The sequence below is a fragment of the Taudactylus pleione genome, unplaced genomic scaffold, assembly GCF_031769625.1.
Source record: "Taudactylus pleione unplaced genomic scaffold, aTauple2 ptg000016l, whole genome shotgun sequence".
NCBI classification, from domain to species: Eukaryota; Metazoa; Chordata; class Amphibia; order Anura; family Myobatrachidae; genus Taudactylus; species Taudactylus pleione.
The window spans coordinates 32,001,119-32,020,990 of NW_028284418.1; the positions used below are offsets into that span (position 1 = coordinate 32,001,119).

Sequence of the window (19,872 nt, forward strand, 5' to 3'; positions counted from 1 at the left end):
CCATACTACAGGGGGGGCCATACTACAGGGGGGGCCATACTACAGGGGGGGCCATACTACTGGGGGGCCATACTACTGGGGGGCCATACTACTGGGGGGCCATACTACTGGGGGGGCATACTACTGGGTGGCATGCTAATGGGGGGCATACTACTGGGGGGGCCTGCTAATGGGGGGCATACTGCTGGGTGGCATGCTAATGGGGGGCAAACTACTGGGGGGCATTCTACTGGGGGCACTGCATAGTGGACCCTACTACTAAGGGGACTGCATAGGGGGCACCACTGCTGGGGGACATTGTGTAAAAGGGTCACTACTGTGGGCATTGTGTAAAAGGGGCACTACTGTGTGTCGTAACATAAATAAGAGACACTACTTTATGGTGTAATGTGAATCAGGCCCTATGTGCAGTGTAATGCTAATAAGATTGTGCACTGTGACTCCTAGGGCCGTAGCCCACTTTGTAAACAAGTACTGTGACTCTGAAGGCCGTACCCCACTGGGTGGGTGCACTACTTTTCATTTCTGCCACTGCTGTGTGGCAATGTGTCATAGATGTGCTTTATACTGTGGTGTCTGTGTCGTTGTGCCGCTGCTTTGTCGCTTAGTAACCAGTCAGCTCACTGCAACCTTTGGCCAATAATGTTGAAAACAATATTATAAGCTGTGATATGGTCTAAATTGACTGGAAATTAATGTTATTGAGGTTAATAATACTCTAGGAAGAAAAAAAAGACCAATTTATGTGATTTTAGCTTTTTTTGTCAATTTTTAAAAAAAAATCCAAATCCAAAGCCAGTCATCGCAGTTTGGCAAATCCAAATCCAAATCCAAAGCCGGACGACGAATTAGAACCAAATCCAAATCCAAATCCGGCAAAAATGGTCCGGCGCACATCCCTAATAATAATAATAATAATAATAATAATAATAATAATAATAATATTATTATTATTTGCTGTTTTATACCAGCAGCAGTAAGTACAATGTAAGTTATGCAAGATGGGAATAGATGGTGGATGTTTTCTCCTGGCATACTTGGTTGTACTTGGTAACATAGTTATTGGCAGAAACCCCAGTGGTACTGTAGGTGGCAGCAGAGCCGCCATGAGGGGGAGTCTGCCAGAATTGTAGACCCAGGCCCAGAGGGAAAGATGGGTGCGGATAGCAGCGGTGCGGATTGCACTGACAGCCAGGGAGAAACAGCACTGGTGGCCTTTCAATTGTGGCTCCGTCCGTGAGCCAATCAGAGCTCACGGTATGGCAGCCAATCTTGAGCAGCCACAGCAGCCGCTCCTGATTTGCTGCTAGTCCGTGAGCTGTGATTGGCTCACAGCCGGCATCATATTCAATGTGCTACTGGCACTGTTTCTCCATGCCTGGCTGGCTGCCAGTGGCTGTGCCAGCTGAATAGACCCTGCCCTGTGCCTCCCCTAGTCCAGCCAGCATTTCCTGCCCTGTGCCCACCCTAGTCCAATAGCCCAACCAGCCTTCCCTGCCCTGTGCCACCCAGTCCAGCAAGCTTTCCCTGCAATATGCCACCCCCTAGTCCTGCCAGCCTTTTCTGCCCTGTACCCCCCAGTCCAGCCTTCGCAGCCCTGTGTCTCCCCATGTGCAGCCTTTCCTGCCCTGTGCCTTCCTCACATTAAGGTCCAGTGTTCCCTTCCCTGTGCCCCGCCATTAATATCCAACCGTTCATGCCCTGTGCTTACCCCCTCCACCATGTCTAGCCATCCCTGTGCCCCCAATAGGTCCAGCCCCCACTGTCCTGCACTTCCCCTTCATTCTGACTTTTTATGTGGTTCTGGCTTTTTCAGTGTATTTTATTTGGATCTGGCTTTTTCAGTGTATTTTATTTGGATCTGGCTTTTCTTATATATGTGTATGTATGTAGAATCGATGTTGCTTTATATATTTAGTATAGATTCTGGTGTACTGTGTGTGTGTGTGTGTGTACTGTGTGTGTGTGTGTGAATGTACATCAGTTTTCTCTCCTATAGTTCTGTGTATGTATAGTTTCATATATTATATGAATGGTTGAAATGTTATAATAACAACCACCCCCATAGCCCCATCTTTGAGAATTTTTAAACTGGTTTACGCATCAATTTATGCCCTACCACTGATGTAGCTCCACCCACATTACCCATAGCTCCACTCAACTCAGCTTCATTCCCCCCTGGGGGGCGCCTTCCTATCTTGTCAGTATCGGGCCCCACAATTTCTGATGGCAGCCCTGGGTAACAGCAGTGTACAATGGAGGTAAGCCCAGACAGAAGATGACTTACAATTAGAGATGAGCGGTTCGGATTCTGTGGAATCCAAACCGCTCCGAACATAGGGGATCCGAGTCCACCCGAACGCTGTTCGGGTGTTCCCCACCTGACTCGGATCCCCGTTCGGGGCCAAACGGCGGCCGCCTGATGTCGGATTCTCGCTAGAGAATCCGACATCAGGGCTCCTATTGTGTAGGGCAGACCGCTGTGATAGCGGTCTTCCCTACACAGAACAAACACACAGACGCCAGAGGCAGCTGTGTGTTTGTTACAGCAGCCAATGAGAGTCACACAGACTCTCATTGGCTGCTGCACGGAGGGAGCCGGCTGGAGCTCACTCATGAGCTCCGTCTTCCGGCTCCCTCCTCGGCGCGTGGATGCAGAGCGGACGACACGGGAGCGGGGATTCAGGTAAGTTTTTTTATTTTTTTATGTGTGTAAGGGCCGGGGGCGCTATTGGGGGGCACAACTACTGGGGGGGTCTGCTACTTGGGGGGGCATTCTACTGGGGGGCCATACTACTGGGGGGCATACTATTGGGGGGGGCCTGCTACTGGGGGGCCTGCTACTGGGGGGAGGTCTGCTACTTGGGGGGGCATACTACTGGGGTTGCCTGCTACTGGGGGCCATACTCCTGGGGGGGCCATACTACTGGGGGGGCCTACTACTGTGGGCATTGTGTAAAAGGGGCACTACTGTGTGTCGTAACATAAATAAGAGACACTACTTTATGGTGTAATGTGAATCAGGGGAACTATGGACCTCATTCAGAGTCGGTCGTTGCGGCCGCACGGTCGTACGCCACCGATGTCCGCTAAACTGCGCATGCGTAAAATTTGCAATGCGCCTGCGCAAAGTCGCTATTATGATCAGAAATTTCTCTCTCCTTCAACTTGGCCAGGTCGTTAGTTTGAGTGACAGGATGAGGCATTTGTGGGTGGTAACGGGAAGGTGCTTGTGAATGGGGGAGTGGAGATCCGAATGCAGGCGTGCCTGACTATGCAAACGGCGTTTTATGGGAGTGCATAATTAACTAAGTAAGGCACATGTGACATGGGAGGTTTTTACTGACTTGATCGTAGTGCTTAAGAGAGGGTATGGTCAACCTTAAGCTCTACGACCAGCTCCGATGGTTCCCGATGGTCTCAATTAATCCTTATATGCCCGGAGATGACGTGTAATGCGAACGAGAAGGGGGCGTATTTTTAGTCTTACGACCGCATCCTCCCCTCACTCGTCCAGCTAACGATCACATCTTAACGACGCAACTTGCGAGCGCTTCATTTGCATATCCGGCCCCTTTTACCTTACGACCGTGCGGCCGCAACGACCAACTCTGAATAAGGTCCTATGTGTGGTGTAATGTGAATAAGATTGTGCACTGTGACTCCTTGGGCCGTAGCCCACTTTGTAAACAAGTACTCTGATTCTGCTGGCCGTACCCCACTGGGTGGGTGCACTACTTTTCATTTCTGCCACTGCTGTGTGGCAATGTTTCATAGATGTGCTTTATACTGTGGTGTCTGTGTCATTGTGCTGCTGCTCTGTCGCTTAGTAACCAGTCAGCTCACTGCAACCTTTGGCAAATAATGTTGAAAACACTATTATAAGCTGTGAGGTGTTCTAGATTGACTGGAAATTAATGTTATTGAGGTTAATAATACTCTAGGAAGAAAAAAAAAAGCCCAATTTATGTGATTTTAGCTTTTTTTGTAAATTTTTGTAAAAAAATCCAAATCCAAAGCCAGTCACCGCAGTTTGGCAAATCCAAATCCAAAGCCGGACGACGAATTAGAACCAAATCCAAATCCGGCAAAAATGGTTCGGCGCACATCCCTACTTAGAATATGACTTAACCAGGTGAAGGGTTGTTAACCAGATAGAAACAGGTAAACAGAAACACAGGGTTAATAGAACATACAAGTTAACAGGATTCTCCTGGAGCCAGGAGTGTTTGTAGGGTTTGCTGGGCATTGTGGTGGGGCACAGCGGAATTGGTTAATTGGAATTGGTTAATATAATACGGTATGTGGCGGTGGTACAGTGTACATGGGGACTTATGAGGTTCCAGTTGTTCAGGACATTCTCAGGGGCACATCCATACACTTCCCAGAGGAGAAAGGTGCATCAGGAAGCCCAGCATGTGCAGAAGGCACAGGTCAGAGGTCTCACCTCTGGCAACAGCCACTCTGGGTCCTAGTGCTCAGCAGCAGTGGTAGGCTGTAACAGAGGCAGTGCAGAGCACGCCTCTAACAGACCCCTTTCTCACTGCTGTCTCTGGCTACATAAATGCAATAAAATGAGTTTCTCACAGTAGGGTGTCTCACCTGCAACCAAAAACCTAAGAGTGCTATGCAGACACATGACATAACAAAATGCATCAAATTAATTCCAGTCCACACTTCTGCAAGAAAACATGATGTCAGACCTTTTGTCAACATGTCAGTGACATTGGCTTCATAGGTCATATGAAACACTGAGCCACTATCTTCCAGCTCCCTAATGAAATGATGTCTAATAGCAATATGTTTGGCTCTATCGCGGTGCTTAGTACTGGAAGATAAGTCTATTGCACCTCTATTGTCTCATGCAATGTTGATGGTCTCTCCTGAACTAAAAATGCCTAGCTCACACATAGGGGCTGATACTGAGGTGGAATCTTTTGCAGCATCTGTATCTGTATGCTAATACCGCATCCAATTCTGAGCATACTGAAATGCTCACTTGTAGCACTGCTAATACGCTGCGGCACCATTGGACACACCATCAAAACTTGCACCAGCCCTATGGCAGGTGCAATTTCTCCATCTGAACATGGCATCTTGTGTCAGCGCTACCACATCTTTAGACACAGTTACTGTCAGTGATACATCCGTGACACACCCTTGTCTGGCTAGCCACCACCATGTTACATCTACTGAAATCCCCAGCTCTTGTGTCTAAAATTGTTCTGAGCCTCCCTGCGGTAACCATCAGGACTCATGAAGTGTGACTCGGACGCATGCGTAGACTTCCATCATTGGCCAACTACGTGCTCTTTCAGCCATAATTTTTCTCTGGCTGCTTCTGTAAGAGTCATATATTCTGCCTCCGTAGTAAATAAGGCAACAGTTGGTTATTTTGTACTTGAGAAGTACAAGAGAAAAAGCTTGCATTTGGTGCACTACAATGAAAGAAAAATATATTTTATTAAGTACTTAAAATAAGTGAATAATAATATTACACATATTAAAAACAAACAGTGACATATTCTAAAATGTATAGAACAGTGTATATAGAATGAGAAAATTGTGACAATTAAAATATTCATCCAACTATGTGCCTTTTGTGAAGGGCCGCCATCAGGGTGGGACTGCCAGGACTGGAGTCCCGGGCCCATATACTTGGCAGAAAGGGGAGGCCCGTCCACACCTAGTGCCTGCTGCACTACCCCCTTGAGTGAAAAGGGAGCCCACTGCTACTGCCTGCCGGACCACACTACAACCTTGAGTGAAAGGAGGAGGGCCTGCTCCAACCGCCACGCAGCACTGAGTACCTGAGGCTAATTGAAATACCGGGCCGCCCCGCCTCCTTGTTCACGCCGCGCCGTTGGAAGGAGAGGTCAGAGGAGTCGTGGCACATGTGGAGCTGCGCCAGCCAGCCAGACTAGGAGAAGAAGCCAGAAAGAGCCTTCTTCAAGGAGATAAGGTAAGGTGAGGGCCCTGCCTATTTTCTCAGTTCCGGGCCCCATGATATCTGATGATCTGAAGATGGCGAATGCTCCCGCAATCAAGCTCAGAAAATATTGTATTTTCAGAGCAGGCCATTCCACGAGAGGACGGTACACTGGAGATATCTGTGATATCTCCTGCTTTACCTTCTTAATGAATGGCCCAATAACTTCATTTCTACAATTGCAGGTGGAAATGTTCATTTTCACCTGCATTTGTAGAAATTAAGTGATGATGAATAGGCCCCTTATAGTCAAAAGTCCTGGAGTAAAAAGTGTATGGCAGGTGAGGCACTGCCTCCCCTTTCTACCTTTTCCGCATATCCCTGTTCAAAACACACCAAATTTCCAGTACTATATACTCCTGCACATTTGTATAATGCCCACATGAACACTCGGGTTCATATATGTATGCGTATTTCTGGCTTTGACACTAGCCAGTGCCTCCCCAGCCATTTACCTCACCGCACGTCACTGGTGAGTGGTGATGCTACTGTATTCTAAGTCACTGGGGAAAATCCCTCTCTATCAAAGGTTCCCAAACATGGTCCTCAAAGCTCCCCAACAGTTCAGGTTTTAGATATATCCATGGTTGAGCACAGGTGGTTACATAAATAAGTCACCTGTGCTCAGCCATGGATATCTCTAAAACATGAACTGTTGTGGAGCCTTGAAGACCGCGTTTTGGAACCTCCGCTCTATATTGTTTGTCTATATAGACTTCATTCATTACCTTAACAGAAAAGGTTTTTTTTAATAAATATTTTTTTTTAATTATATATACATGGAAATGTTACACTATATATCCACGTATTAATGACTTATATAATGTAGCAGTCATAGAATGGTTAGAGACCATCAAAAAATACTTTTAAATTGTGAGATGTAACACTAGCCGTACCAAGGGCCTGATTCAGAGCCCCTCGTAAGTGGCCGCTCATTCGTTATGAGCGATGTTCGCACAACTGCGCATGCTTGTGGTTCATAATGTGCATGTGCAAACCAGTCATTGCGGTCGGAAATCGAGCGCTCGCAAAACAGCGAGGGGCTGCTAATTTGATTGACAGAATGTACCGTTTGTGGGTGGTAACAGGGGAAGGTGCTTGAAAACAGGGGGTGGAGATCCGAATGCAGGCGTGCCTAAGGGTAAAAAGGGCGTTTATTGGGAGTGCATAATTTGTGAAGGAGCGTCATTGACCATGTCACTTGGTTGTCTTTTAGCCTGAACTACTCGCAGTGATAGCGGTAGGATAAACCTACCACAAACACTGCGAGCAGTTCAGATGCCTTTCGATGTACCTGATTAATCAAATAAATACCGGAGATGACGTGTGATGCGAACGGCAAAGGGGCGTCATTACAAAATAGCGAGCGCATTTTTTGTTCGCTCGCTCAGACATAGAGGCGACAACAAACCGCAATGAGCGAGCGCTCAATTTAAATAGCCGGCCCCTTTTTTGGAACGACCGTCCGCAAATAGAGTCCGGGTCTGAATCAGGCCCCTAGTCTTTTGTGTAATAGTGTTACTACTTGCTTTGGTTCATTTACATATACTTTCAATAGTACCTTTTGTCTTGGGGTATAATTACTGTACATTCACTTTGAAAGATAAATGTATGTGAAATTGTGAATGATGTATTATTCTTGTGTCCTACATCAGCATAGATAATAACTTCCTTTGATTAAGTTGATTGCACAAATCTATTGTTCAGTATAATAATGTAGATTTGGAGTATTATCTAACCCTTTGATAGGGAACTAACAGTTTTCCCTTATTTGCTTTAACAACACCTATCGGTCAGAACCACTAGTCTAACTCGTGAAAAAAATACACCTGCCTGTGATCTGAGTTTGGCAGAAACATACACAGATCACTGCGATCCATGTATGTTTCTGCCTGTAAATATAGAAAATAAATTTAAATATCAGAAAAAAATGACATAGGGTCCCCCCCCCTAATACTTAACCAGCCCCAGACTTACCAGCCTGTCCTGGTTTTGAAGATTACAAGGAACAAAATGTGTACGGTCCCCACATAATTTAGAAACCAACACCAGGCTGCAGGGCCAGTCCTGATTTTAAATATAGGGGGAAAAAAATTGCGTAGGGTCCCCCCTATATTTAAAACCAGCACCAGACCCAAACGGCCGGGCTGTAATGCCACAGCCTGGAGACCCTTTCACCGGGGCTCCGGGTCCAAAGCATTAGCAGCCCAAGCCGGTCAGGCCAAGCAAGGGATCCCTTAACCCCAGGCTTGGTCTGAATCCTGGGGCTCTTCCCCGCGCCCCTGGAGCATTGGGTACGGGGGTAATAAAGAAGGACTACAGGTGCCAGCATGCCTGCCCTTTGGCACTTGTGGAACTACAAGTGCCAGCAGACGGGCAGCACCTGTACCTCCACTGTAAAATAAATAGTTAAATAAACACAAAACACACACACCGTGCAAAGAATAACTTTATTACACACACTTACCCATTCACACATACCTATACCAGATGCTTCTTTCCCCTTCTCCAGTAGAATCCGTATTGACTGGCCCTGCAAAAAAGATTTCATACTCACCTATATCCTGGCGCTGGTCTCCGCAGTAATCAATTGACTTTTTAAAACAAAAAAACGAATTTACCGATCCATGCAATTGTTTATTGCCACACATACTGAAGATGAACGTTCTCCCTCTGCACCTGTATCTCTTTCAAACCCTTCCAATACATAATATAACACATGTTTCCCTCTAAGTCCTTAAGTTCCTACAATTTCAAACTTCTCATTTTATCGGGGCCAATAAACACTCTTTGGTTAAACTGAAGCTATTGCAGCGTCCTTCTCGTGGTGGAAGTTTGGGTATTTAAAATTTCAAGAGATATTACTATGTGGCACAACTCGCTCACTGTGTACAATGGTGTAACCCTGGTGCAAGGAAGGTCTTGGCTGATATTGAGGCTAATGAGCTGGGCCTATCGACTGCCTCTTCTCTTCTGTGGCTTCCAAGGACTTGCCATCCCCTAAACGTTATTTCCCATCCAATAGTCTCACTTTTGCCATCTAGTTGGGATTTAGTAAACAGAAGTTTAAGTTGGCCCCAGGCCCATCTCCCCTCATCCCTCTATTCGACAATCTGAAATTTCCTCTGGGTATGGGCAAGTTGTCTTTCTTTTTATAGAGAGAGAGGAACATCCTGTACCTCTATGATATTAATAGTGACGCTAATTTCCCCAAATTTTCTCAGATTCAGGAACGAACGGCACTCCCATCTAAGGATTTCTTCCGTTTCTTACAGCTTAGGCATTTTTATTCTAGGATCAAATCTACCCTTGTTGGTAGGCCCCTCACTACTTTTAAGACTATTTGTTGGAGACACTCCTCGACCAATATGCAATAAATGACTCTGTGCTGTTACATGCAGCATGTAACAATACATCGCACTGTCGTACACCGGATCATGCAGTGTGTACAGCGCACTTGATGTATCTTTAAATTGCATTGTTGCATCACTGGGTCGCACTGTCGTACGATGTGTACCCAGCTTTACAAACTTGTTCCTCTCAGGTATCTAGAAATGCGCTTTTAGTGCTCTTTTCCTGAATTGTTTGCAAATTGACTCACAATGGCTGACAGCATGGGTGATGTCTGGTTGTGTGCCCAAGCTTGCATACATCAAAGTCCCAATGCAACTTCGGTGCGGAATTTTTCTCATTTCTTCAATATCTGCATCTGATGTTGGACAGATCGCTTTTGAAGTTTTCACTCTTTTGTTGATTGGTGTGCTGACTGCTTTAGCATCTGTCATCCCAAACTTGTTAAGCATAGCTTCAATGTAGTCTTGTTGATCTATGGTAACATCCCCAGTTTTGTTTGATCCACAGACCTAACAATTAGTGTGCATGCCCAAGGTCCTTGGGCTTGAATCTGTCACTTCGTAACAGCTTGATATTGCAGGACATTTATTGTCATACTTTGGATCTATAGCAATTAGGGATGTGCAGGCTCGGATAGGTTCGAGTTTGCACGCCGAGTTCGGATTTTTCCCTCCAAAAAAATGGAACTCAGAAAGAGGCAAAACGGCATCTTGCATGGACAAACATCATCATTCTTGGACTTTGTCTAATAGCAATAGATTCCACTGTTGCCAGTCACTACTTGACTGTGCTTCTAGGAGGATTTGAGGTTCACAACAGACAAAGGCCCTCATTCAGAGCCGTACGCTCTGAGCAGAGCGCACGCTCTGCATGAGGGCCGGGCTCCATTTTCATGGAGCATCCTCCTGGACGCTCGTATAGATGTGGGTCACCACCCACAGGCTATACGAGCGTGCATTTTGATGGCCGCGATGGTCGTGACCATCGCGACCATCGAAATTGCGAGCCGGAGCCTGCGGTTGAGGTTTTCAACCGCAAGCTCCGGAGTGATTTTGGCTCTATCAGAGCCAAAATCACTCCCACTGACATCACTAGTGATGTCAGTGGGCCGGCTTCTGATGGGAGGCGTTCCCGTGGGAACGCCCCCGTCAGGGAGGCACGCCCCCGGCACGCCCACCAAAGGGGGCGTGCTGTCAATCAACATTGACAGCACGCCCCCTTTGATCGGACACAACGAGCGAAGGAAAGTCCTTCGCTCGTCGTGTCTGGCGCATGCGCACGACGGAGCTCCCTCCGTCGTGCGCATGCTCAGTGCAGACCATCGACACACTTGCGAGCGGACAGCCGCTCGCGAGTGGGTCTGAATCAGGCCCAAAGTTTGCAAATTCCTTGCTGTACCTATTACAAGGTTTTTATTTGTTGCTCCTCATAGAGCTCCTGCTCTGTGGCTGATCACTTGAGTCTACAGTTTTAGTCTCTGACACACTTCCAGCTGCAGGCATATCTAGCATCACAAGATTTTGTGGTGTTACGATGTCCTGTCTGTCTCTCATTGAAGTGGTCTCATGAAACACTATGGTCCCCATTCAGAGGCAGTCGTAAACGGCTGCTCGGTTGTACGCATCCAATGTTTCCAAACTGCGCATGGTTAGTTGTGCGCATGTGCGTACAAGGCTTTGCGATCCAAAATGCTGTAGATCGTACGGCTTTCGAGCAGGAAGTGGCTTCCGAGAGTTGATTTACATTAAAGGCTGTTTGTGGGTGTTGAAGGGGGTGGTGGTCTGAAAACGCAGGCGTGCCTCAGCGTTTTGAGGGTTTTTTAGGGGCGTACATAATTTACCTGCTACAACCGACATAGAAGGCTGAAAGTAGTAAAACGTCACTCTGCAAGCAGGTTCGAGGCCTGGCTGATCATACAGCTTGAGGTTGGGTAGGAGCTCCCGCAAGCCACACAGTACAATCGATACTATCGAATGTTATTGATGTTAGTATTGATGTTTCTCTTTTGAGCCACACAATGCAAGCAGCTAATAATCGATTGATGAAGCTAATAACACTGCTAATTGGCTTGTAATTGATTCAGCTGCGTTTGCATTAGCGAACAATAAGAATAAATAAATGTAATGGGGATGGCTTTTTCTATGCGTTTTTTTTTTGTGGGCATCAACACAACACAAGCGGCCGCAACCATCAGAAGAATATTAACATACAGCAACTGACAATGACTGACAATGATTGACTCGATCGCTAGCTGCTATCACTCGTTAGCTAGAGGAGGTGTATTGTTCATGTATGGGCGTCACTTTGGTTGCGACCGACCGGCCGTGCGATTGTTTCCTTTTTCAGTTTCTCGGTCGTTAGGCGTACGACCGAGTGGCTGCTTACGACCGACTCTGAATGAGCTCCTGTATCTCTTCACTTTAGAAGCCTTTTGCTGTTGATATCCCATAATCTGTAGTCTTTGCTCTCTTGACAGTACTCTAGGATAAAATGGGATGCAGTCAGGAAGCCGATGGTCGCAATGCCAACCATCGGCTTCCCGATTGTCAAATCCCAGCAGGGGACTAATGACAGGCGTCGAAATATCCAACTGTCGGCATTTGGACCATCAGCATCGTGACTGACAGCCTAATAGCATACCTCCCAAGTCCCGCTTTTCGGGGACTGTCCCACATGCAGTTCGCAGTATCCTGCAAGGAGGAAATGTTGGAGGGAACACTCTCGGGTGAATAGATGCCATGTTCAGTGTGCGGGGAGAGCCTGGGGTAGGTACTGTATATTGGAAAAGAGAACATACATAAAGTAATGAAAAGTATTAAGCACAAGAGTAGAGCTCTGGGGACTTTTAAATTACATTAGACCTGTGCTACAACTGCCTAAGCAATATGAGTCTTGAAGACGCCCTACAATCCCCATGCATACATGTTTGGAAGATGCATCCAAACGATTTTACTTGGCACTGAGCAATAATGGCCCATTTTAGAAAGACCAATCAAGAGTCAAAATATTTCAATCCGTATGCACTTGACTATTCTGTACCCAAGGGTTAGCACATGAGCATTTTAAATCATACAACTACAAAGAATCCTGGGGAGGGAATCGGTATGATTCCCGGCAGCGCCTGGCCGACCAAAGCAGAGTTCCCGGCAGTGGAAGCCCGACAGCGCTGGAAATCCCGATCGTCGATAGGTAAGTATTGACTAACCTAACCCCCTAACCCTCCTTAGGGGTGCCTAACCCTAACCTCCCCCACAAGTGCCTAACCCTAATTCCCCCTCTAAGTGCCTAACCCTAACCCCCCCCTTCCCCGCTGCCTAACCCTAATTCCCCCTCCCCCCCGGGGGAGCCTAACCCTAACCCTCCCTCCCCCTAGCATAACCCTAACCCTCCTGGGGGGTGCCTAACCCTAAGTCCCCCCCGGGTGCCCTAAACCTAACCCTCCCCCCCACGGCAGTCCGCTCGTGGCGCCCGGCATCCCTTCGATTGGGATGCCAGGTGCCGGTCTACCGGCGTCGGGGAAATGTCAGGCGTCTACATCTAGACGCCCGGCATTTCACCCTAGCCGGGATATGACAGTCGGGAAGCCAGCTTCCCGATTGTATACCCTGAGGAGAGATGTGTCAAACCTTGGAGAGAGTTAAAGTGGAGGGAGATAAAGTACCAACCAATCAGCTTCTGTCATTTTTCAAACACAACATGTAAAATGACAGATGCTGATTGGTTGGTACTTTGGCCCTCATTCAGAGCCGTACGCTCTGAGCAGAGCGCACGCTCTGAATGAGGGCCGCCCTCCATAAAAATGGAGCGTCCTCCTGGACGCTCGTATAGCTGTGGGTCACCACCCACAGCCTATACGAGCGTGCAGTTTGATGGCCGCGATGGTCTTGACCATCGCGACCATCGAAACTGCGAGCCGGAGCCTGCGGTTGAGTTTTTCAACCGCAAGGCCCGGAGTGATTTTGGCTCTATCCGAGCCAAAATCACTCCCACTGACATCACTTGTGATGTCAGTGGGCCGGCTTCTGACGGTAGGCGTTCCCTTGGGAACTCCCCCGTCAGGGAGGCGCGCCCCCGACACACCCACCAAAGGGGGCGTGCTGTCAATCAACATCGACAGCACACCCCCTTTGATCAGACACAATGAGCGAAGGAAAGTCCTTCGCTCGTCGCATCTGGCGCATGCGCACGATGGAGCTCCCTCCGTCGTGCGCATGCTCAGTGCAGACCATCGACCCACTTGCGAGCGGACAGCCGCTCGCGAGTGGGTCTGAATCAGGCCCATTATCCCTTTCCACTTTAACTCTCTCCAAGGACTGATACATCTCCCCAGAGTCACATAAACAGGAAATGGGATCAAAATGCCATCGGTGCTTAACCCTAAGTCCCCCAGGGGTGCCTAAACCTAAAACCCTCTTCCCGCACCCTAAACCTAACCCTCCAGGGGAGTGCCTAACCCTAAACCTCCCCCCCAGTGGCTTCCTAACCCTAAACCTCCTTTCCCTAGAAAAACCCTAACCTTCCTCAGGGGGTGTCTAGCCCTAAGTCCCCCAGGAGATGCCTAAACCAAACCCTTCCCCCCCGCGCAGCTAACTCCTAAAACGCCCCAGACTTACCTTGTTTGGCATGTCATCTGTCAAGATTCCGGCATCGGGATTAAGATAGGCGGCAGTATTTCGATGCCTACCTTAAGTCCTGTGCCGGACTTGAACCGTCGGCATTTAGATCGGTTGCATCTTGTCCGGTAGTCTAATAACTACATCCAGTGCTTAAAGTGGTCCTAGAGAAGTGGTGGAACTCTCCCCCCCTCAACGTTTTTAAAGGGGCGTGGTCTCAACAGAAAGGGGCATGGTCAGTTGGTCACACAATAATATTCCCATTTCAAATTACACCACACAGTAGCACAATCTTGATTCACCCCTGATTCACATTACACCACATAGTAGTGTCCCTTATTCATGTATGACACACAGCAGTGCCCTTTTTACACAATGCCCACATTTGTGTCCCTTACACATAATGCCCACAGCAGTAGTGCCCCTTATGCAAATGCAATGCCCATTGTAGTGATGCCCCTGATGCAGTGCCCCCAGTAGTGGTGCCCCTTATGCAATGCCCCTAAAAGTGGTGCCCCTTATGCAGTGCCCTCAGAAGTGGTAGTGCCCCTTATGCAGTGGCCCCAGTAGTGGTAGTGCCCCTTATGCAGTGCCCTCAGTAGTGGTGTCCCTTTGCAGTGCCCGTATTAGTGGTAGTGCCCCTTATGCATTGCCCTCAGTAGTGGTACCCCTTATGCAGTGCCCCCAGTAGTGGCAGTGCCCCTTATAAAAAAGCTATATACTATTCTTTGGATCCGTGCTTACACAAAGAACCCCAAAGTGAAGGAGCGATAGTACAAAGGTTACTAAATTCTCCCATTTCTAGTGTTGGATAAAAACATACAGATCTGTATTAATTTTTTCTAGTATTATATATATTTTTATGGAGCTACTATAGTTAAGTGGATTCACCGGCCGGTTAACATCACTTGAGTTTTTAAATATGTATTTGGTTATTTGTTTTATTTAATGTGTTTTTATAATTTGCTGATTAATTTTTTCATATTATATTGTTGATTAATTTCTTCACATGAAATTATATTGTGTATTAGCGCTGTCTACCCCCTTATTTTTATCCCCTTATGCAGTGCCCGCAGTAGTGGTAGTGCCCCTTATTCAGTGACCCGAATAGTGGTGCCCTTTATGCAGTGCCCCCAGTAGTGGAGCCCTTTATACAGATCCCACAGTAGTTGTGGTGCCCTTTATTCAGTTCCCCCAGTAGCGGTGCCCCTTATTCAGTGACCCCAGTAGTGGAGCACTTTATGCAGACCCCACAGTAATGGCAGTGTCCCTTATGCAGTGCCCCCATGAGTGGTGCCCCTTATGCAGTGCCCCCAGGAGTGGTGCCCCTTGTAGTAATGCCTCCAGTAGTAAAGCCCTCTATAGTAGTGCCCCCTGTAGTACTGCCCCCAGTAGTAGTGCCCCCTGAGTAATGCCTCCAGTAGTAGTGCCCCCAGAAGTTATGCCCCTTATAGTGCTGCTTACACAAAAAAGAACAAAAAAAACAATACTCACCATAAGCCCTGCTCCTGCGTGCCTCCAGTCCGCCTGGCTGCTCCGAGTCCTCTGAACTATGGGAGAGACATCATGACATCTCTCCCATAGTGCCCCTGGGGGGAGCCGAGACGGAAGCTGGAGCTCAACAGTGAGCTCCAGCCTCCGGCTGTCGCTGGCATTGTGAGGAGGGAGCAGGATGCCCACTGGTAACAAAATCTCGATTTAGTGTGTTTTCCTGCTGCGAGGTTCAGTCCGACTGCGAGGACCTGCTAATTGAATAGCTCAGGCGCTCAATTAGCCCGTGGACACTTTTTACAATTATCTACTACTCAAAATTTTGCTCTCCTCAATCCTAATAAATACCTTATTCCGAATGGAAAATTCTAATTATACATTTATGAAAAAAAAAAAAGAATACAATATAAATACAGATTCTAAATATAACATATCTATATAATAAGCGAGAAAGCTTTTGTCCTGGCAAATTTGGCATGGTGGTGTAGTTTGACCAGGATTAAGTTTTTTTGCTAGGTTTGAGTTTCATCAGGGTCACACACTGTCACACAATCACTAAAAATAGGAACACTCTTAAATTACACAGGTTCCAGGGCTGGCTCCAGTGGAAATTGTCAGTCTGACAAAAACCTGTGAGAATGCAACAAAAGTATCCTTTTATAGTCTGGGTAAACTTGATGACTCATGCACGTTCATATTAAATCCAAAGCCTTTGTGTTTGCATGTTTTGCATAACCAGGGGCATACAGAACCACCCCTGGCCCAGGAAAAGGGGCATGGCCTAATTGTGGGAGGCATGGCCACGCCCCCTTAGAAAAACTTTTTAAGCTGCACTGTGTACTGGGTAGGGGGGTGCTGTGAGCCCCTAAGCCCTGGGCTAATCCAGGGGGGTGTGATCTGTGTGAATACCCCCCCACAGGCAGAGGAGATTGCTGTTGCTGCTGCAAGCAGTCTCCCATTGCAGCCCAGCACACAGCAGCGTGTGCTGGGCTGCTGACAGGTAAGAGGGAGGGGGGGTGGCATCGTACCCGGGTCCCCGCTGGGCCTTTCAACAAGCCCAGATGAGGTAATCAGCAGCCAGCAGGTGTGGATTTAGGGGCGGGTCATCAGTGGCAGACATTGAAAGGCAGCACTGGCACAATTTGATTCTGGCACAAGCCAATTGGAGCTCGCAGACTGGCAGTCAATCAGGAGCTGCCACTGCTGATTGGCTGGCAGTCTGTAAGCTCTGATTGCCTTGCGACCAGCAGTTCTGCCTCTCCATGATTGCCTACCAGTGTGCCAGCAGGCCGGAACAAAATCAAAATTGCTGACACCCAGGCCCCCTTCAACGACCCTGACTGCACTGTGCAGGGGTAGCGGTGGGCCACAGAGGCAGCTCAGGCACCATAGCTTTGCCCTCATGGTAGTTACGCCACTGTTTGCATGCATGTTAGCAAACAGTGAGGTCCTTTGCAGGATGAATGGAATGGGGTTATAGGCAAGGACAATGTAAACAAATAAAGGCTGCAGGTGTAATTCAGGGTCCAGGCTTCAACCTGGGCAATGCTGACTATCCCAGCTAGTGTTAAATAACATAAATATAATAAGTTGAAACAAAAGTTCCATTTTACAGTTCTTTAATTTACAGTAGTAATAATTTCCCAATGCATCTCTGACTCTTGACAACTTGGGGAAGCCTGCCCATAATGGTGACAGATGATTTACATAAGCTTTATTAAGTGAGTTTTGGTTTATAAGTTGACAAGCACAATTACGTGGAGTCTAACAGCTGACAGTTGTAGTAAAAGATATACTCAGTGATACTAACAGTAACAACAGAAGACATAGCATAATCTACCATGAAATAGAGAGGGCTAGAGATGACCAAGCGCATATGCCAGCAGCAGGTGTAGAAATATGCTAAAGAAGGTGCTCCCACTCCCTCTTAACAATCAAAGTGACAAATAAAGGTAGCAATCTCATCAACATGTGCTGGGGTATACATTACATCCCAATGAGTAATTGGTATATGATCCAAGATTCAGGAATGCCTCCCTCATAGGACAACATAGCAGTATCCAAAAGCAAAGAAAGAGAGGAGGTGTATAGTGAAGCACAGTTTAATGAATAAACATCAACATAGAAATAATAAATAAAGATCATGTGGGTATCCTCAGTTGGCTATAAAGGAAACAATTACCAGATGGAGATAAGAACTGGCAATGGACAGTTCTTAAGAGCAGGTGGTGTATACACACCGTGTAGTTTCCGGACGCTGCACGGGTTTCTCTGCTTTAAATCCTGCCTAGTTAAAAGCGCGCTCCAGAACCTAAAAAGGAAAACTCTAAAGCTGGCCACACACTAGACCAACTTACATCCAACCAGCCAACTTGTTGATTGGTTGGAATGAAAATCTGGTAACGTATGGGAGTAAATGATGATCAGCAATGTGCTCCTAAATGCCAGAAAACAGATGAAAATGGTCGTCAGACAAGTTTGTTAAATGTTTGATCTAAACAATTTGTTCAAACAACAGTTTTTGTTCATTTTCCGGCGTTTGGGAGCAAATTGCTGTTTGTCATTTGCTTTCATACCTTACCAGATTTTCATTCCAACCAATCAACAAGTTGGCTGGTTGGATGTAAGTTTGTCTAGTGTGTGGCCAGCTTAAGGGTATCAAATCTAAGGGATTCTTTAGATGTGGGACATGTATAGCATGTAGGGGTATTAAAGGAGACGGACAGAGAAAAACAAGTGAAGTAATCATCAATGACAAGAAAATAGTAATAAAGGATTTTATTACATGCACTACTAAAAGCGTCATTTATGCCATTAAATGTAGTTGCCATTTATTCTATAGGGGCAGAACCTCAAGACCTTTGAAAGTCAGGTTAGTGGAACATTTGAGAAACATTAAAAAGGGTGTGGAAACCCATGCCCTTTAACCGTTTTAAAATATACCACAGCGGTAATACAGCTGAAATCATACATTTCATTGGACTACAGAATGTCAAGGTACATTGGCGACGAAAAGATTTGGCCACTCAGTTAGCCAAAGCTGAAATGAGACAAATATTTGACTCAGGCACTGTACATCCAGGTGGTTTAAACCTGGACTTCGAGGTGAAATGGTTTCTGTGAGGATGTTCTAAGTGATATACTTATTTTCTCCTATCGACTGTATCAATTTGCACTTTAATTGCAGTCTGCACCTTTGGCACTTGCACTTTCAACTATGGACTCCACTTTTGCACTTGTATGTGTAAATGTATTTTAACATATGGATTTTAGATTATGTCTAATGCTTGTTTTTATATTTATTTATTTTCCAAGACCTTCGGGTGAATTTGCATAAATATGGACGTTTCTTTGGCTACCTGTACATCTATCCGGGTATCCCTGACGTATTATACACACTCCCCCTCATCAGCTGACGAACTACGGCTTTTTCCGATCACCATAACAACGGACTGGAAATGACGTTACGCTACAGAAACTTGGAGGGGGAAACGGACGTCCCTGCTTTTTAGATACACCTGGAAGTGGTCATTGGGTATGGCCCGGTGTGACAGAGGATCATGGGACTTGTAGTAGACGTTGTCTAGGGATCCTTTTATGCTGGAGCCACGGTGATTGGACATTAGGGGTTTTTAAGGACATTGGACGGGAGGGGACACCATGGACTTTTTGATCCTACCTTGAAAAAGACCTCAGAACGGAAGTCGAAACGCTTTGGTACGGGGGTCACCAGGCGGCACTGAATGACCTTTACCAGGGATTTAAAGCAGACAAACCTGTGCAGCGCCCAGAAACTACACGGTGTGTATACACCACCTTCTCTTAAGAACTGTTCGCTGCCAGTAATTGCTCCCTTTACAGCCAACTGAGGATACCCACATGATCATTGTTTATTATTTCTATGGTGATGTTTATTCATTAAACTGTGCTTCACTATACACCTCCTCTCGTTTTTTGTTTTTATATACTGCTATGTTGTCATATGAGGGAGGCATTCCAGAATCTTAGATCATATACCAATTACTCATTGGGATGTAATGTATACCCTAGCGCATGTTGAGATTGCTACCTTTATTTGTCATAGCATATTCTACCAACTATGCTGGGATTCCGCATGAACAAAGGTGGGGAAAGCCAATAGTTTCTTGTCCATTTATAGTTACCTGTAGAGATGTGCGCTGACCCTTGTGTTTTGGTTTTGGATCTAGATCTATCTTCATATATTGGTTTTGCAAAACCACCCTCAAGTGTTTTGGTCTGGATTTAAAAAAAATATATATAAAAGCTTTATAAAAACAGCTAAAATCATGTAACTTTTGCAATCCAAAGCCCGAAATTCAGATTTAAAATCTGAATTCCGAACTGCTAGAAGATCAGAACAGCGAATCTGATTTATCCGAATCTCCTCAGGAGATTAGCACTGCA

At 46.5% G+C, this 19,872-nt stretch overlaps 1 long non-coding RNA gene across 1 annotated transcript in view; it reads left to right on the forward strand.

Moving 5' to 3' along the window:
• The window catches only part of LOC148541923 (uncharacterized), a 67,030-nt gene extending 47,645 nt beyond the window's left edge, over window positions 1–19,385 (forward strand). The window contains exon 3 of the long non-coding RNA XR_015878481.1: window positions 18,763–19,385. This is a non-coding gene — a long non-coding RNA (uncharacterized LOC148541923). The remainder of the gene's footprint in view (window positions 1–18,762) is intronic.
• The last annotated feature ends 487 nt before the right edge of the window (window positions 19,386–19,872 follow it).